This window comes from Scylla paramamosain, chromosome 21 (assembly GCF_035594125.1).
Source record: "Scylla paramamosain isolate STU-SP2022 chromosome 21, ASM3559412v1, whole genome shotgun sequence".
Taxonomy (NCBI): Eukaryota; Metazoa; Arthropoda; class Malacostraca; order Decapoda; family Portunidae; genus Scylla; species Scylla paramamosain.
Window position 1 is genome coordinate 8,865,767 of NC_087171.1, and position 23,384 is coordinate 8,889,150.

A 23,384-nucleotide genomic window follows, 5' to 3' on the forward strand; every position below is an offset into this window, starting at 1 on the left:
TTTGTCCCCTCGCCACCAGAGCGCACTGCTTCGCGCCACCCGCGGCCCTCTGCACTGTGTTTACTCAGTGACTCAGTCCCGCGTGTGCACCGTTTATCGCCTGACGCCTTCATCATGCCTAAAGTTGTAGAAAAGAGGAAGCGTGTTGTGCTTGCACTTAAGCAGCTGATCAGATCAGCAGATCTTTGTTATGGTAAGATGCATGAGTGTAGGGTGGTGATTGTGGACATAATTTCACTTCTATACAAGTATCCGGCAATATTCAAGTATCCGGCATGTCGGCGGTCCCGTTGATGCCGGATAAGAGGGATTTTACTGTAAGTAAATAAATAAATAAATAAATGATTCAAGGGTCTGTGTTGAAAATATCTCATTATCTATCTATAACCTGATGGATATAATGATTCTGTATTAGCGTTTCTGCTAAGGAAATGTAGGAACAGGTTGACAGTCATACAGTCTATATGAACTCTGCACTTTTTATTTAGGTTAGGTAGTGTTGGTTATCAAAGCATCCTCGTCAAGGATAACAGGTTTGTTGCTATTTGTTCTTTTGCTGTGTCCCTTTATGCTACAATGTACTGACGCTAATCGGATACAGGAACATCATCATCAGCAGCATTAATGTAAGAAGATCGCGTGGCCTGCACACTAGGTGCTCGGCAACACACCCACCACACACCCACCCACCAACACACACACACACACACACACACACACACACACACACATTCGCGCGCGTACACCCACCCACCAACGCACACACATACACACCCACCTACCCACCAAAACACACACACACACACACACACACACACACACATACACTAACACACACACACACACACACACACACACACACTCGTCCTGGGAATAAGAAACAGTACGGGGGCGACAACACGCTCCTGCAGCAACAACAGTTAAGAGGCCTTATTTTGTGTCCCGCCGTGGCCGTTCAACCATCACAGGCACTCACCAGACAGGCAGAGGAGATACACATACGTCAGCCGTGCACCAACATCATGTCTTTCGTTCTTCCATTCCCCCTTCCCTTCACCTCCCCCTTTGCGTCTCCGATATCAACAGTTATCTTTACTCTCCGTCTTTGTCCTTCCACTGTCTCTCTCTTGATTCTTATCGACCTTCACTACCTATTTTTGTTGATCACTATTTAGATTATTGCTTGTTTTTAACACCTTTCATCTTTTAATCTCTTAGCCAATCGGTCGAAACGCGTCGTCCATCTCTCGTTACTGCCATTTTTTGCCTTCTTTTTATTCTCATCTCCTTTATTATTTGCAGGCGTGTTGTCTACTCGCATATGTTCATGTGTTTTCTTTTCCTTTCCGTCCTTCGTTCGTCGCGACTCATCCGCCACGGTAACAGATAGAGATAGAGGATCTTATCTCACAGGAGGGTAACCCATCTGGGATCAAAGGTCGGTGTTGTTGTTGTCCCGTTGCGGCCTCTTGTGTGTGTTGTCCTCATTCAGAATGCGGCTGCGCGGGGAGGCGAGGGAGTAACGGCATCGTACGGGAGCGTGTAACCGAGTGTTGTGATGGAGATGAATTTTAGAGGTGTGTGTGTGTGTGTGTGTGTGTGTGTGTGTGTGTGTGTGTTACCCTTTATTGCAGCACTGATAACTTTTTTTTTTTAAGACCAGATAATAGTTTCCACCTGCCATCGCTTGTATCTCGAAAAATTCCTCAGATAACCAAATTCTTCCATCATTATTTCTCCTATTTTTATTCCTGCGTTCATACTAAAAACATTTATGTGAATTAGTGCATAAAAACCAGAGAGAGAGAGAGAGAGAGAGAGAGAGAGAGAGAGAGAGAGAGAGAGAGAGAGAGAGAGAGAATTGTGGCGCCTCCCTATGTTGAAATATTATACGAGTAGAAGAGCTATTTCGCCAGTCACTCCTCGAGTCACGCGGCCTGATCAGTCTTAGCGTAAGTGGCTCGTTCAGGGCGGGGTGGGGCAGGGAGGCTGGAGGGCGAGGCGTCGGTCGGTCAACAAACAAGTAAAACAGTGGTGACCTTGCCGGCAATGGGAGGGAGAGTGAGAGAGGGAGGGTGTGAGGGAGGGAGAGAGCCGCTCCTCTTCCACATTGTATCAGTTTCCATTGCACTTCACACTGTTTCGTTCCTTAGAGAGAAGGTTCCTTGCGATGCCAGAAGCTAGTAACTTTACTTTTCATTAGTTTCAAGAAAGGATGCTTTGTGAGAAAAGAGGATTTTGTTTCGAGGTTTCACATTAGTAGTGTTCCTGTCTAGTCTGAGGTCCCGTAGCGACCTATTCTTCAGCCTCATAGTAGTACTCCTGAGAGCATTCCTGCCGTTGGGTCCGTGAAGGCAGCATACAGGATCCTTGCTCTCACAAGAAATGACCCTGACATACACCCACGCTGCTTTGGGAATCTGAGAGCTTGTATACTGATGCAGCTTAATAAGGAAGAGAGCAGGGTGTGGCTGGCAACATCGCACATAGCCGCGAGAAACAAAAATGATACGTGAGATTCCTAGTTATTGATCTCAGGAAGCAGAAAAGAGGAAGACGAGGAATAGGAGTAGGAATAGGAGAAGGAGGAGGAGGAGGAGTGGCATTTAGCATTCCTGCGAAATTTTGGAATGTCAATGAAGGGAGCTGACGGTGATAATGGGCGTGGAAGTGTTCATAAAAGAATATTAAGATGAAAGAGTTAATTTACGTCACGAGTTGTGTTGGAGCGCGTTGGCAGTGAGGTTAATTCTATTCAGTGTTATGGTGAGAAGAGAATGACAGATGCAACGGAAGTCTATGCTATGCTTTTGTGTGGGAAATTATATCCCTTCCTTTGTTAATCTTCTGTTGTTGTGGTTGTTGTTGTTGTTGCTGTTGTTGTCATTGCTGTTGCTTTGTGTGTATGATGGACTGGTTATAGAAGGTTGTGAGAGAATAATATTGCATCTTCTTCGATTTACTGTAGTAGTAGTAGTAGTAGCAGTAGTAGTAGTAGTAGTAGTAGTAGTAGTAGTAGTGGTAGTAATAGTAGTAGTAGTGGTTGTTGTTGTTGTTGTTGCAACCACTGACGATAAAGGACTGCTTGTTCTCTTCGCTTTTCATCAGACAACTGACGCTAATAAATTTTAACCCATCACTGTGTAGTGAGTTTTTCATCCTCTGAATCATAGGATCATTGAAAGCCCCCTCCTCCTCCTCCTCCTCTTCCTCATTATCACTATCAAGTCTCTTTTCTTCCACTGCAAGACAAGCATTTCCCTGACCTTCTATCAGACTGCCAGTACCTTTTAGACCGATGAGCAAAACTTATCTCATTCCTCTATCATGTTGTATCCGCCTTTTTATTCCATTTATTTGTTTATTTATTTATTTTTTTTTTTACTATTCCAATTTTTCATTTAATATTTATGCAAGAACAGTTTTCTTTCTTTTAATGGCAGTGCATATATATTTTCTAATTCTGTTCCATGTTGACCTTTTATTGAGAGCATAACTATCACGAGATATTATTACTAGTAATTTAAGTGTGATGGTAAAAGAGGTAAAATAATGAAATGCCTATTTATTGAACAGAATCATAGTGAAAGACAAATAAGCAACTCCGAAAATATGCATGAACGAAAACGAGGATGAAAACAGCTGATCAGTTCAAGCCCTGCGTAGTGAGGAGGTAGATTGGTGATATCATCTCGGGTATTAGCGGCTCTGAGTGGGCTGCCAGAGAGGATATTGCTGACGAAGGTAGGCTGCAGTTATTACGTGTATATTTGAGCATTAAGGGAGTGGGTATGAGGTATGTTAGGTATGCAGGAGGAGGCGACGAGAGCATCTAGGTGATTGGTGAGGTGGTCACGTCGGCCCTGTGTCACGAGCCTAAGTTGTCCCGTCTTCTTCGTGGGACATCCGTGTTGTTTATTTATTTATTTTTTGGTACTGCTTCATTTATTCCTCCTCCTGGTCCTTTTCATATTCTTCTTTGTGTTCCCTGTTCTCAGTATAGTTCTCAGTATAGCCTGTGTTTATATATGTTCTTATGTGTTTCTGTTCTCCGTATCTCTTTCTATCTATATCTCCATCCTCTTCCTCCTCTTCCTCCTCTTCCTCCAGCATCATTTCCGTGTTACCACCACCACCACCACCATAATCAGAATCATCGATCATCACTTTTCTTTCCCTATCGCCAAAACGCGGTCTGAAATTAAGAAAAATCAATGATGCCGATTTTACAATGAACGATATAGCTTATTATGGTTTATTAGACGTGATGAGAAGCGTTTCCATACTGTGAAACTAACGTATCACTTCGAAAATTCGTCTTGTTGCTTTAATTTATATTTCCTAATACAGTTTATTTTTTTTATTTTTTTTATTTTTTTTATTTTTTAGAGTAATTCGTAGCCTAAGTTTGGTCAGGACTCCTTTTGGAACCAATTCTTGAACGTACCCTGTCGAAATTTTGTGGTGTTGGTATATTTTGTAATTTCTCCTATAATGTGAAGCGTGAAAGAAGGTAGCTCTTCTCCTTTCCCCAGTAATTTATATACGTGGAGTCAGCTCTCCTTTCTCCACCACCACTACTGCCACCATCACCAACACCACCAGCATCGACCCGCCGTGATGTAAACAGGAGCTAGAGTTCCCACGGTGGTTGAAGACGACCCCATCCCACATTTTCTCCTTTCTTTCTTTCTTTCTTTGCCCCTTTCTTTCTCATTGTGTTTGTTGATTCACTCCATATGTATTTTGAAGTTTTGTGAATTGGTATCGTAGGGAACGGTAACAAACTATTCCAGGGATCTTTATGTGAATTTATATTGCAGTTTCTACGTGTCTTAGGCTTAGTGTTGTTTAATTATCATGAAGGTTGCGTGAAATTCCTAGCCGCTAATCAGCTTAGCCTACTTTATTATTGGTTATCTAGGCTACGGAATACTTCTACCTAATTGTCAGTTTAAACCTTCTGCTCAATAACCAGTTAAGCCTAGTACAAGTAAGATACGAAACACATACTTAATAGTCAGTTACGAAATACATACTTAATAGCTAGTTTGATCTACTCAGTAACCAGTTTAGCCTAGTACATGTAGGCTACGAAACCTCAATAGTCAGTTTAGCCTTGAACAGTACATAGCGAGTTAAGATTGGCAGTACATCTTACATCTAACACTTTCTCGGTAACTAGCTTCATAGTCGACAATTCCGGACTTGATCTATAAAGGACATAGTCAGTAGCCATGTTAGTCTAGTTTATACGTGCATATGCTCTTGAGAATACCTTATCAGTAGCCAGGTTAGCTTAGGTCATTACAACATACACAGACCACAGGAAACCTCAGTGAACATGTTAGTGCAAAGTTAGTAATGTGCGTTAAGAGAGGACTGGATAAATGTATGGATAGGGATGATAGTCGGATATAGATAGGCATGTTTTATTATAGGAATTGCCTCGTGTAGGGTGTCTGGGTTCTTGCAGCTTCCCTTATGTTCTTATGTTCTTGAAACGTGGCAGTCGTTACTAGATTCTTATGACTGATAGATGAACAGAAATACTGGAAAGGAAGTGAGTATGAGTAAAAGTACCTCCGTGAATTGAAGAAAGTGTCTGATTAGGATGGCCTTTGTCTAAAATTTTGATAAACTGCTCAATAAGTAGATAAGCTTATGGATTCAGAGACTTATTGCAGTAGAGTATGTCTGGATTTATGTGGTGTGAGTAGATTATATCAAATGATGGCAAAGAGCGTGTTGATTCGCTGGCTTCTTGAATTGCAAGGGTATAAAAAATGGTGAGACAGTGACGTTCTGTGAGGTAATGATGAATTAATGTATTTGGTGAATGCTAAACGGATTGCAGCCAGTAAAGAATTTCTCCATCTGATGAATCATTAAAGTGATCATTGGAGATATATTTAAAAGTGTTGTAAAGGCAGAGTTTGCAAAGGTGGTATTCTTAGTCACCCGTGTTATTAGGAAAGCAAACAATGAAGAGAACAATGAGGAGAAGACACGCGAGCTTGTCTCAACTACCCGTGAGAGAGAGAGAGAGAGAGAGAGAGAGAGAGAGAGAGAGAGAGAGAGAGAGAGAGAGGGGGGGGGGGGAAGGGAGGGGAGCAGACAAGCTAGACTGACGCATGTGTAAGCTAGCAAGAGGACACACACACACACACACACACACACACACACACACACACACACACACACACACACACACAGAGAGAGAGAGAGAGAGAGAAAGAGAGAGAGAGAGAGAGAGAGAGAGAGAGAGAGAGAGAGAGAGAGAGAGAGAGAGAGAGAGAGAGAGAGAGAGAGAGAGAGAGAGAGAGAGCACTGCGAGGCAACACAGAAAATAAAATGAAAAGGAAAAAAAAAAAAAAAAATATATATATATATATATATATATATATATATATATATATATATATATATATATATATATATATATATATATATATATATATATATATATATATATATATATATATATATATATATATATATATATATATATATATATATATATATATATATATATATATATATATATATATATATATATATATATATATATATATATATACAAGAAAGAAAATGTAATAAATGTAATCTTAACCTACGATACCCATGATTCTCAAATTCAGTCCAGAGGGAAATAAGTGGGTAGGTGGGTGTTCGAATCCCAGACAACTCCGCCTCTGGTTCTTTCCTTCTGTATCTGCCGCGGGGATCTGGGCCGTGAATCCTCAAGCGTCCCAAGTGTTCTTATCGATTCGCTGCCTATTTTCCGGGGCCTGAGAAAAGATCGGAACAGATAGGAAGTGATCGAAGTCTGTAATCCAATATTAGACCGGTCCGATGTATAGGGGCGCCGTAGGGAACACCGAGTAGTTTAAGGTTACTTCGAAAAGAACCAACTCGTATAAGTTTGTAGTGTGTATGATAGTGCATGTGTTTTTGTTTTTTTTTCACTTTTTTTTTTATATTTTTTTTTATGAGTGAAATAGCTTGCAGGAGTATCAAGACAGCTCAGAAAAATAAATCAACTCTCTCTCTCTCTCTCTCTCTCTCTCTCTCTCTCTCTCTCTCTCTCTCTCTCTCTCTCTCTCTCTCTCTCTCTCTCTTGGTTCTCCTACTCCTGTTTCTCTTTTAGGCAACAACATTATGAGTGGACTTTTGCTTTAATTCTTTGATCGATCCCTCTAATGGATAACTAAGTAAATTAAGATCATGTAAAGGAAAAAAGAAAAAGACGTTTATTTCCTGAGGTGCCTCGATGCGCCCCTCCTAAGGTAGTTCAAGTCATTGGAAGGTAGATGAATAGTCAGACGTGGAGTTCCCGCACAGTGCCTCTCTAGAGTGGTTGTGTGGGGTGCGGGGAAGAGTCACAAGCTGAGAGGGAATGCAAAGGAGTGGTTGTAATGGCAGGACAGCCAAGGTCGACTAAATATGAAATAGACAAATCATGATGACAATGATAAGAGTTAAAGATGATGATGATGATGATTTTGTTGATGATGATGATGATGATGATGATGATGATGATGATGATATAGTAATAGTAATAATAATGATAATAATAATAATAATAATAATAATAATATTAATATGATAATAATAGTAATAATAACAATGTTCTGTTTTACCTGGTAGGTACAAAACCAGTGATGAGAGTCATGATAAACACGTCACAACTATAGGAATAAAACAGAAAAATATACTGAAATAAAGCATGACAAACCTATTTTCCTTATAATGGTTTAAATGAATTCTCTCTCTCTCTCTCTCTCTCTCTCTCTCTCTCTCTCTCTCTCTCTCTCTCTCTCTCTCTCTCTCTCTCTCTCTCTCTCTCTCTCTCTCTCTCTCTCTCTCTCTCATTTCCCAGGGTCACGGACTGTCTTCTCATCTTTAACACGTGACGTCAAGCTTGCGTCAGGCAGTGTTGTGATGGCGCTAATCGACTTCCTGGAAGTGCCTGACGCGGCGCTGGATGGGGGCACTGGACAGCTCGGAGAGCACGTCGTTTGGAAATACAGGTCAGTTGTGGGGATTACTTGAAGCAGCTGCCTGGGTGGTGCCGCAGGTCAGTCGTATGCACGCGTATGTATGCTGTTTTCCTATTCCCAAGTAACCAGGATTTTAAAAAGAATTACAAAGCGTCTCCGTGGTGCGGTGGCTAAGAGGACTGACTACGAATTTGCGAGTCCCAATTCGAATCCAGGCTGAGGGTGGTCGATAAATCTGAGGAAGCTAAACTATGGAATCCCTGATGCCGCAATGGCTGTGTCCCGGCTGTCATCCCCCACAGTCTCAGATGCCTATGAAATGGAGATGAGAGCCGAGGCCATGCGCAGTTACAGTATAGCGTATGTCCCTAACTTTATCAAGGATAGCAAAGAGGAAAGATAGGAAAGCACAGTGGAAAAGTAATGATGGTGATGATGATAAGGTAAAAAAATTCCCAGATAATGTAATGGCTGACGTAATCAAAGATATCGTCTAACGCGTGACACGCAATTTTGTAATCTCCATCAGCCAGTAGCTATTAATTCTGACAGCCTTGAATACCTCTTTATCAGCTCGCGTTGTGGGTACAAGTGCAATCAGATACAGACACCTCTTGAATGTTGCTACTGAAGTCAGCACTTGGTGCTGACTTCAGTCATGCATGGTCACTACCATGCACGACTGTTCAGCTATTGTGTTTTGACTCTTCTGCATCCCAACGAAAGGCGAAGGGTGTGTGTGGTGATGTGATAAGAGGTTTTCAAACTGATTAAGGGGTTTAGGAAAAGGACCATAAATCAGGTACTTTTAGTTAAGGAAAAAAAGTTAGAAGGTCGATGAATAGTTATAGCTACACGAAATCAGGTTTTAGAAAGTGATAGAAAAAAAAAATGGCTCATAAATAGGGCTATAAATGAATGAACTATATTGTTGCAAGAGGAGGTAAGATAGATTTCCGGACGATGGTCATGGATGGCAATTTGTAAGTTTTCAAGCCTCGGCAGCAAACTCCTTGTATAGACCAGCTAACCTTTTGCAGTCTTAATTTTTGCGATCCTCTTATATTATTTTAATGGACAGACATGTAGTTTTGAGGGTGCCAGGACGCACACCAGAGGAAGCTTCCACGAATAGGAGTATAAGACAAAGTAATATACAATAAATGAGATTAAACAAAAATGAGAAGCTTGGTAGTATATAAATCTAATTATGATAGGAATTCGTTTTATATTATTATTATTGTTATTATTATTATTATTATTATTATTATTATTATTATTATTATTATTATTATTATTATTATTATTATTATTATTATCATTATTATTGTTTATTTATTTTTTATTTATTTATTTATTTTTTTGGCGGGAGTGGTAATTACGTAATAAGTAAAGTAAAACTGAGATCCTAGAACACCCCTAAATATATTAATGCAAGATAAAAAAAAAATGACAGAATGAGAGAGTACAACAATCACCACGTTCTTCTTTGGTCCATACTCCGAAACGCTTTGCTCTTTCACCACGACTGTTTTCAAAGACCACAGAAAAGATTAGCTAGGCTCTCAAGAGTGTTTCTCCTTTTGATAATGTGAAAACCTTGTTTATTTGTCACCAGAATCGTAAAAACCCCAAAAACCCGTGTAGCTTCAACTAGAACCTTTTGAAAGTGGTGGGATAAGAATATTAGAGGTCTCCATTCAACGCCGTCTAATACCAGTTAGCGGGCTAGGGATGAGAGACCAAACATCGCTACTAACGGGGCTTAAAGGGTGACGTGTCGCTGCCCGAGTATCTCCTGGATGACCTTTAGAGGCGTAACATTTACCAGTATTAGGTAATGGGAGACTGCGGGCGGAGATAAGCCTCGGTGTTATGGAGTGAGTGATACTCGTATGTAGCGGGGAGCCAAGCCGAGGCCAGGCATTCGATGGTGTTTACTAATGTTGTCCCTCCATGACTCGCCCGAAGTTTAAGGTCATTTTTGTTGCATAAGGTGAAGGAATCAAGTGTCGCTGTTCCGTCAGTCCATCACATGAGCGACACGTGGTTATTGTGGCGGTGCAGACAGGACGGTAGTTAGTCTGAATTAATGTAAATCAGGATGTGCTGGTGAATGAATGATCCCTCAGTGACGATGCAGTAATCCGAAGGCCGTAGGATTACGTAAGGATGAATGAATCTGTACAGTTATTTTGTATGCGTGGGTGTTTTTTGTATGGGCGTTTTAGTGTCAAAGTACTACTCAGTGAATCGCTCGGTGAGACAGGAAGGAATGAACGAACGTGGGTACATGTGCACTCAGCCGCTGATCTCCTCCAATTCCCTTAAATCCGTGACGGGTAAGCAGACGTCATATCTGGAGACACGCAGCAAACGTCCTTAACATTAAGGTATCGCGGATGATGTCACTGTTCCTGCGGTGTGGAGGTTGCGGCACCAAACTGTCAATGTGCGGATCACGGTTTGTTTCTGACTCGGTGTATTGAACTCTCATCAGGACTATGTAGTTTCAAGGCCCACATAGATGATAAATCCGATTTCCATGTTGTTGTTTTTTTCCCCATTGATAGTGTAGAGTCATTGTTAAACCATCACTAGGATAATCAAAATACCTGTGTGTCCTGGATCCTTATCAGGGCTGTTTTCAAGGGCCACAAAAATGGTAAATCTGACTTTCTTGATGTTTTTCCCCATTGATAGTGTAGTCATTGCTAAACCGTTAGTAGAATAATTCAAATACTGAAAACCGCAATAAACTCAACTGTCTTTTTTCGACTGCTTCCGTTAAGGGTCGCCACAGCGGATCAGTCTTCTCCGACGTGGTCGTTAGTCACACCCATTACAGTAACCTCCACTAATGCATGTTAAAAGTAAGCGTTGTAAAGAGCTTGAGAAAAATACTAAAATATAAAACTGAAAGTACAGTTTAGTCTGGACTTAGCAAATAGCGCTGCCTTACCGTAACATCGGGATCACATGAAGCAAGGTAAGGTTAAGAAGGAACGCTGTCCTTTTACCCTTTACTGAAGCGCCGTGTCATGTGACTTTTAGGCGATCATGTCCCTCCACCTCCTTTCATTTTCAGTCATGTGGACTAGGTTGGAGGATCCACATGCCAGGCTGTTGCTCTCTGTGATCCTTTCTATTAACTTGTATCTTTGTCTTCCTCTCCTTCTTATCTCTCTCACCCAAAAAACTGCCGTAAGCTAGAATCAAAGCCTGAACTATTAGGCTGCCAAACAAGGACTGTTCCATAGAGCCACTCGGGCACCCATCCTCCCTCGCGGCCCGCTCGATAAATGGCTGCCGGGGGAAATCTGGGGAAAGTAAACTGTAGTTACTTAAATGGCGTTGGCTGTCCTATGTCTCGCCTGGGGTTAGAAATGAAGTAACTCACGCCTGACCTAACTTTACTTTGCGTAACCTAACTTAAGCCTAACGTAATCTAACCTAACCCAACATACGCCTGGCCTACTAACCTTACATAATCCTTGGTAATCTAACATGATCCATCCCAAACTTATCCCAATCTAACCTATTCTAACTTAACCTAATCTAACCTAACATAACCACGCCTAGCCCAACGTAACGTAACTTAACATAATACAAGCCTAATCTAATCTAATCAAAGCTAACCTAATCTAACATAACATAACCCACGCTTAACCTAACATAACGTGACCTAACCTAACCTCACTTCACCTAATCTTAACCTAATCTAACCTAACATAATCTGAATACTAAATATCACTTCGGTTTTTCCTTTTGGCTCATACCACGTCTTCCTGCCCCGCTTCGTTTTGTCATTAGTCCCAGGAAAAGAAAAAAGTGCAAAGGGTAAGAAAACTGGTGTAGGTGTCATGGTAAAAGCCCTTCTACGTAATATACCTGTCCTCTGCTTCTCCCCAGTGCAGCAGCATCACCTTTCCCTGTGTTAATTTGGAATGGTCTGGTGGAATAAAGGAATTTAAGAATGTTGGTATCCATCATTCAGAAGTGACGTGGATTTCATTGTTATTTTTGTATGTGTCGGGACGCGTAACATTTTACATACCAGATTTTTCACCTGTATTTTTTTGGAAGGTGGATAGGTAAAGGTTGGGGAGGGGAGAGAACGAGAGGGGAGGAGGAGGAGGGTGTAGAAGAGAAAGGTTAGCCGGTGCACTTTTGCCTCTCCTCATCTGCTGTCCCCTTTAGTATCATTATTAATCTCTTTCGTTTCGTTCAGTTTAGGGGAGAAAGGTTGTCTTATGAAGCATTACCTTTAATCATGTGCATCGCTTTCCTATTTTTTTTTTTTTTCCGAATCATTGCCTTTCTTCGTTCTCCTCTATTTATTATCCATCTGCATCTCTTTACGGTTCATATTTTCAAACGCCCGGTTTTCCCTTTAGGATTACGTATTTTTTATTTATTTTTTGTTACTGATAAAGAGTATTTGTTAAACTATCATTAAAGTATTGTGAACGCTCTTAAAAACGCCAGTCACTCTCTTTAAAAGGCTTTGAAAGTAATCGAGATAAGATTCCGAAACGTTTGAGAATTCGGACTACGCATCATTGTTCCCTTCATTTACTCTTTCTATTCAGATCCGCCTGTCTTCAGTTGCTTTCCTTTTCTGTGTTTGCGTAACCTGATGCTTGTTGATGATACGCAGAATAAAGGAAGAAGAGGATTTCTGCTCGATACTTTGAAAACAGACTAGGAGAAGACTAGTATCCATTACTGTCAGTTCCTGTGTCAGTTTACAATTGTGAATGTTTCTTCAATGTTCGCTGCTTCTACGCTGTGTATTTTTTTTTTTTTTTTGGTTGTTGCTTATGCTCACTACTAAATAGTTTTCCATATTTTTTAGATTTTTCTTTTTTTTATTTCTTCGTGATCTAATATTTGCAACTTTCGTATTATTAATTTGGTAAAGCACTCATCTGTTTTTAACCTACCCCAAAGTGTTTTTTTTTTTTTTTTTTTTTTGTTGTTTTCATACGTGTGCTCTTGTTTATAGTTTATAGTATCTTCACACTTCTCTGCGCTGCATTTTTCAGACGTCATTAGTTCAAGTGTTACATATGTCGCTTCTCGCTCAACACTCATTGCTCCTGAGGCGTCCTTGCATCTCTGATTGGCCTCGAAGTGACATTCTCATCCTCGCCTGCCATGCTCAGCTACTTGAAGTAGGGTGGCGTGATGTGCAGGCCAGGTGACAGCTGCGAAAAGTGTAATGACTTCCTTAGGGTCTCTCTCTCTCTCTCTCTCTCTCTCTCTCTCTCTCTCTCTCTCTCTCTCTCTCTCTCTCTCTCTCTCTCTCTCTCTCTCTCTCTCTCTCTCTCTCTCTCTCTCTCTCTCTCTCTCTCTCACAGACACACACACAAGGTCACGAAGCAAAGGACGTTTAATCACATTCGTTTCATAACTACAACGCCATGTGTCCACTTACTGATAGCAGCCGTGAGACTTCCTCGTGAGAAAGAGTGAAAGAGACTCGAGATATCAATTCCCCATTTGTAACTCCTCATTATTGTCTCATTAACGCGCAATACCGCACTTACCTCCTTTCCTGCCGGTACATGTGTCCTTAAGTCTTGCTCGCATTGAGGGTATTGTGTAGTGTAGAAGCTTTCCAAGTGTTGACGGATTGACTGAGGGTAAGTAAAGGGCAGCGCATAATCTCGACACTGGCTGTGATGGACGGACGCCGCCTATTCTCTCTCCCAGCCTGAGAGTAGCGTAAAACCCCAGAGTTTAGGTTTTACATGATAAGCAGACAGACACATGTCACCTCCCATCGGAAACATCGGAGGCAAAAATCGCCATCATTGTTCTTTACTTCATGATTGTACGGAAGGAATGACCTCTCTCGCCACCTGCATGAGACGTGGTTTCCCCCCTCCCCTTCCCTCGAGAAATCCGTCCTAGATTTCTTTAAGGGTGTTTTCCAATTCGAGATGGGAAAACCATATTGAAAAAAGTTGTGTTCTTGAGCGACAGTTGGAGCCTCTGTTTATGTGTGTGTGTGTGTGTGTGTGTGTGTGTGTGTGTGTGTGTGTGTGTGTGTGTGGTTGTCTGCTTGTGTGTGTATACCTTTATCATCCGTGCTTCACAAATCTCAGGTGAGCACGCCACACGTCTTGCTCGTCGTGTTTATGACAGCGAGTCTTATCTGGGACTGTAGCTCCTTTAGATAACTGAAACCCCTAGATTGGGAGGATTTTCTTAAAACATGTGAAGAGGAATGAAAGAAAAAAAAATCCATAACTACCACTTGTGTTTTTTATTTTAAGAACAAGATAAGGTGGTGCGCGCTTTTGTTGCCCCAGCAGTGAACAGTTTCCGATATTTGCATTTCCCGGGCATTGGAGGGACGGCGAAAGTTGGTATTTATCGTCTTTGTTTTGTTATGTTGGCTGATTGGATCTGTTTTTGTTTTTTTGTTGTTTGTTTGGCTGTTACATTTTCCGTTACCTGTCAATTTATTTATATATTCATGTATTTATTTTATTATATTATACTTAATTTTATTTGATTTACAGTCCTTGGGGCATATCAGTGACCATCGAATCTATTCAATTCCTTTTGAAATTACAATCAGATTCACTGTAAAATTGGAACAGCAGCAGCAGCAGCAGCAGCAGCAGCAGCAGCAGTAAGAGACACTTTAGTAGAAACACAGGAGAACGCTTTTTTTATTAGTATAATATTAATATTTTATTATATTTATTTTCGTCTGTAAATGAGGCTGCAATGCATGTACTTTAAAAACTAATGAGATTGTTTTTTCTGTGCAGTCCAGAAATGATAAGGACCATTTTTTTGTGCACTCCAAAACATATATACATTTTTTTCTGTACATTCCAAAACTGAAAAAAATTTTTTCTGTGGACTCCACAACTAAGAGCACATTTCTTTACGCACCATAGCTAAAGAGAACATTTTTTTGTACATCCCAGAAAACGTTTTCTCTTTACACTTCAAGATCAATAAAACCACTTTCCTGTACAATGGAGGACTAGGAAACCAGAAAAATCCTTATAACAACAAGCGTGAGGCATCAGGTCGAGTGGCACCAGACGTCCACCGCATGTATGGGTCCGCCGAGATGAGGGTCGTTGGGAAAACCTGGGAATCAGATCTCTTGTAATTCAGATGCCACACACGGCCATGCATCCGCAGCGATGCGTTGTACTTACCCGCGGCAGGCTGAAAGGTCAGATGAATGTGGTGATGGAGAGCGTGACTTGACATGCAGTCACCAGTTTAACAGTTTTGGCAATTTAAAGGAAAGTACATAATTAGGGGGTACGTAAAAAAAAAAAAAAAAAATAGAGAGGGAGGGACGTACAAAGCAAGGAAGTAACAGAAATTGTGGAGTAGGAAGTGTCAATGCCCTTAATCTTTTTATTGCTATGGTCGTTTTTCTGTTAGCACTGAGGTCATTGTAGTAAACTGTTTGGATGGACGTGAAGACAAAAATAAAGAAAAATTAGTCTGAGGTTAATTTAATCTTTACAGAGCTTTAGTATACGTTCTTTTTAAAGAGACTATAGTAAAAAATATGTCTTTTAAAAGTTGATGATGGGAAAGATTGAGTAGCAGTGGAAGAGTTAAAGACACCCGGAGACTGTGGACATAGTGTCCTGTCATCCATAGCTTTAAGGAAAACGTCACTCCTTTCTGGCACAGCACGTAGGTTCTACTGTTGTGTGTGTGTATATATATATATATATATATATATATATATATATATATATATATATATATATATATATATATATATATATATATATATATATATATATATATATATATATATATATATATATATATATATATATATATATATATATATATATATATATATTGATAATTATGGATAATTTACTTAAGCTCTGTTAGCTGGTGTCTTTTAACTCACTCGAATCCTCCTTAAATTCCCTTTCGTTCAGTAATACAAATTATGGGTGCGTTGAAAATAATATATGACTCGTTTGTCCGTTACATTATGCCATCAGTATTTAAGCTAATATCTGTGACTTCAAGGAACATCATATAAAGCCTGGAGTCTGCCCTCTGTCTAATATTACAACACAAGCCTCCGTTTGTTTGCTGGATATGAACTACTTGATAAACATATGGCCTTCATATTTAAACTTTCTCTTTCTTCTATAAGTGTGTGATGAACAGGAGCGTAGGTGCACACACACACACACACACACACACACACACACACACACACACACACACACACACACACACACACACACGTGTTTTCCGTCGTGGCGTAATATTCCTCTCTTTTCCTCTCGTATCTACTCAGGATTTCCCCATTAGGTCTCTCTCTCTCTCTCTCTCTCTCTCTCTCTCTCTCTCTCTCTCTCTCTCTCTCTCTCTCTCTCTCTCTCTCTCTCTCTCTCTCTCTCTCTCTCTCTCTCTCTCTCTCTCTCTCTCTCTCTCTCTCCCCTCTGCAGGAAAGGCGAGGAGTGGGAAAAGAGGTAAGCGAGGCACTCAGGATGAAAAGGTACATACGTAGGTGAGGGGATGGATGTCAAGACAGGGACAGGCTGGGTGTGAGTATTGTGGATGTTATGAAAGGTTAGGAGAGAGGTGGGGAAGAGTTTGTTGATTCTGATGAATTTCTTTGCAAGGTGCGTATGATTTTCCTGTGCCAGTTTTGTGTGTGTGTGTGTGTGTGTGTGTGTGTGTGTGTGTGTGTGTGTGTGTGTGTGTGTGTGTGTGTGTGTGTGTGTGTGTGTGTGTGTGTGTGTGTGTGTGTGTGTGTGTGTGTGTGTGTGTGTGTGTGTGTGTGTGTGTTTATGGATTTATTTATTTAGGTATTTATTTCTTTTTTGTTTATTGGTTAAGTTTATTTGTTATGTTTATTCATGTTTGGCTTCATCGTTTCTGTTTGTGTGCATTTCTACTGCTACTCTTGTTCTCTCTCTCTCTCTCTCTCTCTCTCTCTCTCTCTCTCTCTCTCTCTCTCTCTCTCTCTCTCTCTCTCTCTCTCTCTCTCTCTCTCTCTCTCTCTCTCTCTTGTGGACCATAACATCACCAATATGTAAGAACCTTTCCAATCAAACCTGTAATTAAAACTCCTCCTCCTCCTCCTCCTCCTCCTCCTCCTCCTCCTCCTCCTCCTCCTCCTCCTCCTTCTCCTCCTATCCGACCCTCTCCTTTCTTGGACAGGAGGGGACAAGATTGCAGGAGGGAGGGAGATCTTCAAGAAGTAATGGTCTTCCTTCTCGTTTTAGATCGTCCCTCCTCCCGATGAGTCTCTTGGTCCCCCTCGCCCCCCATCGGCCCCCCCCCTCGTACCTCTCTCTCCTCTTGGCTCTTCCTCCTTTTCGGTTCCTCCTTCCTCTCGGTTCCTTCCCCGTGGCTCCTCCATTCTCTCGGCTCTTCCTCCCTCGCTGTCTTTCCTTCCTCACAGTTAGTGGAAGTAAAGGACCCTGTGACCCAGAGAGAGAGAGAGAGAGAGAGAGAGAGAGAGAGAGAGAGAGAGAGAGAGAGAGAGAGAGAGAGAGAGAGAGAGAGAGAGTAGCACCTTTCGTCCCGTAATAGTTTTGTACCCTAATTATGAAGGGGAATTTGGGCTTGCCACCACGTGTGACCTAAACAAGGTAATTATGGTAAGGTATGGTTATTACGCTCGATTATTTACGCAGGATTCTTCCTTCCCCTCGTTTACTCCCCTCAGATCCAGCCCGCTGTCTTCCCTCGCTTAGTTACCCGCCCTGTCTGCTTCCTTGCTTCCCTCGCTGCTCTTCCTCCTGTCTCCCCTCACGCGGTACTTACCTCTCTCTCTCTCTCTCTCTCTCTCTCTCTCTCTCTCTCTCTCTCTCTCTCTCTCTCTCTCTCTCTCTCTCTTAGGCCTGTATTCGGAAACATTTTGCTCTCTCACTACAACTATTTTCCAAGGCCACAGAGATGATTAGCCGGGTTCTCAAGAATGTTTCTCGTGTTAGTATTGTAGAAATATTATTAGTTTATTATTAGAACCGTAAGAGCATCTTTAGAAACCCGTGTAACATCATCTATAACCTTTTGAATGCAATGGAGGTGCGGCGCAGAAGTGCTTCAGTATACTGGTGTAAGACTGAGGCGCTTGAAAACCCTTGTAACTTCAACTGGAGTCTTTTAAATGTAGTGGAGATGCGTCGCAGAAGTGTTTCAGAATATATTTCTTACTCGCTACTATCTACTTGTCTAACTTCCTCTCAGTTTCTGCCTCCCGTCCTCCCTGTGTCTGTCTGTCTGTCTTCCCGTCTCTTGGTCGCTGTAGGAGGGAACAGTTAGCTAATCTGCCTCTTCCGTCTCTCTTCCCTCTCATTTCTAATCCAAGCTATCGACGTTGTACTGAGTGTACCTCATGTCATTACGAGCAGAGAGGGATGGACTCGTGTACCTGCTTGTTTTCCTTGCCCTTCTCCTTCTCCTCCTCCTCCTCCTCCTCCTCCTCCTCCTCCTCCTCCTCCTCCTCCTCCTCTTCGTTCTCCTCTTCGTTGTCGTCCTCCTCCTCATCTATGTTTTTCTTTTTCTATTTTTTTTTTTTTTTTTGTTCGTTCTCGTCCTCGTTCTTTTGCTCCTTGTCCTCTTCCCCTTCTTCCTCGTTGGTGTGTCCGTCCTCCTCCTCCTCCTCCTCCTCCTCCTCCTCGTCATTTCTATCCTTTTTCTTTATCTTTGTTATTTTTTTCTTTTACTGTATGCTAAATAGTGCTATCCCCACATGCAGTCATGTAAGGACCACCAGGTATGCTGAAGTTTGTTCTTCCATGATGTTCCTGTGTGTTCCTCCTCCTCCTCCTTGATCTGCTTCCGAACATCCCCGCGAACTGTGTCAAGGTATAAATCATTGGACCCAACTCTGCATCGTCCTCACGTGGAATCTCATCTTTTATTTTTTTCGCTATAAGAAGTCCGCTTTAAACTCTCCGATAATTTCTCTTTCCACATCCTCTTGTTGGTAAATCTCGCTGCACGCCAGTCTAAAGTTTAAATAAGCAAGCCCCACCAGAAGATAAGTAGTACCTGTGTGACGTAACTCTGTGAAAACTTTGCCTCGATAGTCGGCTTGTATGGAAAAAAAAAAAAAGAAATAGTCAAAGAAAATTGGGTCCTTTAAAAAAAGTTCTAGGATGTCACATGGTTTAGATGAAAGGGATAATCTTCAAAGTAAAACACATAGTAATAATGATAAAAAATAACTCAGCATTACATTGCCGCACCTTAGTGAATTAACTGTAATTTAAACATTTACGAAAACTTTACTTTTTAAAGTTCATATGAGTAATGTTTTGGCTTCAACATCTTTTACAGTGTTTTTCTTTTCTTTTTTTTTCTCTCGTGTACATCAGTTTGAAAACAAAGGTAGAGAGAGAGAGAGAGAGAGAGAGAGAGAGAGAGAGAGAGAGAGAGAGAGAGAGAGAGAGAGAGAGAGAGAGAGAGAGAGAGAGAGAGAGAGAGAGAGAGAGAGAGAGAGAGAGGTGGTTTGGCCATTTGCATAGGATAGATACGGAGTACGTGGAGAGGAGGATGCTGGAGATGGACCAACCAAGCAAAAGGAAGAGAGGAAGACCAAGGAAAATGTTTATGGACGCATTGAAGGGAGACATGCGGTGATGGATGTAACAGAAGACTCATGGGACAGAATGAGATGGAGACTGGTGATCCGTTGTGGCGATCCTTAACCTGAGCAGCTCATAGAAGAAGGAAATAGTAGTAGTAGTAGTAGTAGTAGTAGTAGTAGAGAAGAACCCTTAACTTCTCTGACAGTTAGGAAAGTAATGTGGAAATTTTATGTACCTGCAAACAGTTATTCTTCATGTCGTCTTGTTCGTAATATCACACGTGCCTCGTTCAAGGGACTCTTAATTGGTATGCCATTTGTGAATTCTGCCTAGGGGAACTTTGCCTAAAGCTTGTTGATAATCACGCTTGCAAGTTCTCTTCTTTTGGCAGCCACTTGCATACAACTTCGCTTTTAGAGAGCAGATTATCGTTGCTGTGTTTTTGGGCTGCTTTTTTGACCTGGAAGTGCGTGTGGCAGGTTACTCGACTTATGACCTTGACTGTACTCACATATACGAGTACTTTTTAGTCACATTTTTCTTTCTCCTAACTCACGTACACCATTGTAGCCTTTTATTTCATCCCCCTATATCTTACTGTCCCTTTGATGACTCCATTTCTGATTTTATTCCATTTAGTTACTCCACAGATCCAACGTAGCATCTTGTAGATCAAAACCTTAATCAGTTCACCCAGATGCTTCCCGGTTCCTCTCCCCATACCTCGTATTGCCGCTCTCCCACACCTCTTCACTTCAGCTACGTGTCGTCATAAAAAAGGCAAAAGATTATGATGATTGGCGGTCCTCGTCTTCCCATAGCTCTACTCGGTGACCTCCTTCCCAGCCAGCCTCCCACCGTGCGAATCGTGTAAATCTTTGTTTCTCAGGATTTTGTTACTGGCCTGGTCGAGTACTTGGCTTCCGGTGGCCACTGGGTACTTAACATGCAAGGTGGGTCGAGAGCTTTATCAGGCGTTTTTTTTTCTTATTACATGAAGGAAATGCTGGTCTGCTTCCATTGCACTTCATCCTTTTGGAAACTCCGTAATTAACTTATTTTACCAACAGCAAATTGAGCGGACATTTTTTTCTCTCTCCGTCATTTTTTTGTACAGCTGGCATTCCTTCCTGACTCACTAAGAAATTCAGGATGTCTCCGCGACACATGCATTGAATCCCGCTCACTGTACGTACGTCTTTTCTGTGAATTATAAATGAGACAGCATAGCAAGTTGCCTGCTGAGAATACCATAGGTGGGAACAAGAAAAATAACCGCTTTTTATTTGTAAACTTTGTGTTGATCTTTGCTGTTCGCATTTCTTTTTACATCATATTGCACTCTCGTTTTATTGCTGTCATGTATAAATCAATGGATGGCATTGTCTATTATGTTCTTTTCTTAAAAATAACAAATGCGTAAAAAGTGTTTTTATATTCGATCTTGCATTTGTAAGGTTGTTTGTGTATCACATTCACGGATGTCGTATCACATTTTCAGTATTGACAATTTGTTTATTTTTGGGTTCTTTCATTCATATCTCATTGTATATGAAGATGTTGTAAGTGTCGTCCACTACAGCTTACTATATTCGGATCGGCCCTTGAACTATACCCGGTCTCAAAAGAAATCTCATCAGAGAACCATTAACATAATTTGATTGAATGGGATGTGATAGATAAGGGACACTTTACAGATTCTGTGATTGTTGTACTCTTGTGAGGTAAGGTCGATCCTTCTTTCGTGGCATTGCCTTGATGAACTGGCAAGCAGAGATAATGTCTTGAGACGTGCCTTGGAAGAAATGGCCATGGAGTATTGGGAGATAGATAGATAGATAGATAGATAGATAGATAGATAGATAGAGAGAGAGAGAGAGAGAGAGAGAGAGAGAGAGAGAGAGAGAGAGAGAGAGAGAGAGAGAGAGAGAGAGAGAGAGAGAGAGAGAGAGAGAGAGAGAGAATTGGTTTTAGAGGTGCCTTTACAGAGATGGAAGAAATCTAGGAATATAAGGGGTAGGTAACAGTTACCCTCTGATATATAATTCAAAAGCTTCACACTGGTAATACGTACCCTAATGATGACACTGGTGAAGGATGCATAGAATATAGCCATTGGATTATAAAAGAAAACAAATCGAGTCAGTTTTAAGATTGATATTGATGTTAAAATTACTAAGATTATTTTTAAACCAAGGAAAGTCTGCATGGCGTCTCTCTAGACACAGAAAAGCAACAAGGACAATGTCTAAGAAGCAGAAAACAACATGAAGGCCAGTCACTTTGCGAGGGGCGTGGCATCATGCATTTAAGTGAGGCAGGTGTTTTTATAATTTTTTTTTAACCATTCAACAATAAATGGCTCTATTGTATACTGCAGAGCGCTTTCCTCATGCCTATCTTTAAATCCTGCCTTCTACGTCTTCAGTCGCTGTCATTTGCTTGTTATTCTCTCTTCCTACTTGTCTCCCTTTGTCTTGTCTCCCTTTCTTGTTACTCCTGTTTTGCGACCTCGTTATCCTCGCGGTAATTGTTTGGTCTTGTTTTCGGTTATGTCTAGGCTAACAGGTCGTTCTGTGGTGCTTGTGTGTGTGTGTGTGTGTGTGTGTGTGTGTGTGTGTGTGTGTGTGTGTGTGTAGGGGATACCAGCACCTTAGAAGCAAAGCGAACAAAACTAAAAGGAAGTCGAGATGTATGAAAATAAATCTTTACTATTTGACAACTCCTCTACTTTCTGTCTCTCCTGCTCCTCCTCCTCCTCCTCCTCCCTCTGTTTTCTTCCCACAACCTGTCCTGAGACGGAATACTGCGACACAACAACTAGACCGTCACGCGTGGGGGAGGGAGAGAGGACGGGAGGGAAGCCTGTGACGCCGACGCTTAACCTTCCACTTGGCGAGTCAGCTTGTGGGGGGGGGCCTTAGTAACGCGGCTGTGTGTGTGTGTGTGTGTGTGTGTGTGTGTGTGTGTGTGTGTGTGTGTGTGTGTGTGTGTGTGTGTCGCACTTATTATTCCTATCTCACGGGATGCACACACAGTCTCCTGGGGTGGAGGGGAAGGGAGAGAGAAAGGGGAGGGATAAGTTATCATGTGACCAGTTGTTGTCTAGAGAGAGAGAGAGAGAGAGAGAGAGAGAGAGAGAGAGAGAGAGAGAGAGAGAGAGAGAGAGAGAGAGAGAGAGAGAGAGAGAGAGAGAGAGAGAGACTACCTTACCTTATCACGCACCCAAATCACTTCTTACACACACACACACACACACACACACACACACACACACACACACACACATGCATGTTTTGCGCAGGGACTTGCACGTGTAGGCCTTATGGATTCTTGCAGCTTCCCTTATTTTCTTATGTTCTTATGTTCCCTCGCCACCATTTGTGTCTCTTTCGTCCAACAGCGCACCGACTCCTACACGTGTGATCATTACGGTTATCACTTCGGGTATATCAGCAACCTCCTCTTGCGTCATGCCACCACGCGGCCTGCCACCTCCACCCTCCATAAGCCTTCCCTCATGGTGGTGTCTGTCCTACCACCCTCACCCCGTGCTTCCCCCTCCACGTCCCTCCATGCAACAGGATCATAACACCACAACTACATGGCGACACCACAGCATTCGTACGGCACAGCAACAGGGGTGTCTGACGCACGCACGTACACACGCACACACACACACACACACACACACACACACACACACACACACACACACACACACACACACACACACACATAATGGCTTTCATTCATAAGTTTTCTTCTCTTCTTCCTCACTCGCTAAACTTAATCCTGTACACTTGCAAGGCAT

General features: G+C 41.7%; 1 long non-coding RNA gene across 1 annotated transcript in view; it reads left to right on the forward strand.

Moving 5' to 3' along the window:
• The first annotated feature begins 3,660 nt into the window (after positions 1 to 3,660).
• Positions 3,661 to 23,384, forward strand: part of LOC135110953 (uncharacterized) — a 67,989-nt gene continuing 48,265 nt past the window's right edge. Inside the window, exons 1-2 of the long non-coding RNA XR_010273506.1 lie at positions 3,661 to 3,744; positions 7,883 to 8,033. This is a non-coding gene — a long non-coding RNA (uncharacterized LOC135110953). The remainder of the gene's footprint in view (positions 3,745 to 7,882; positions 8,034 to 23,384) is intronic.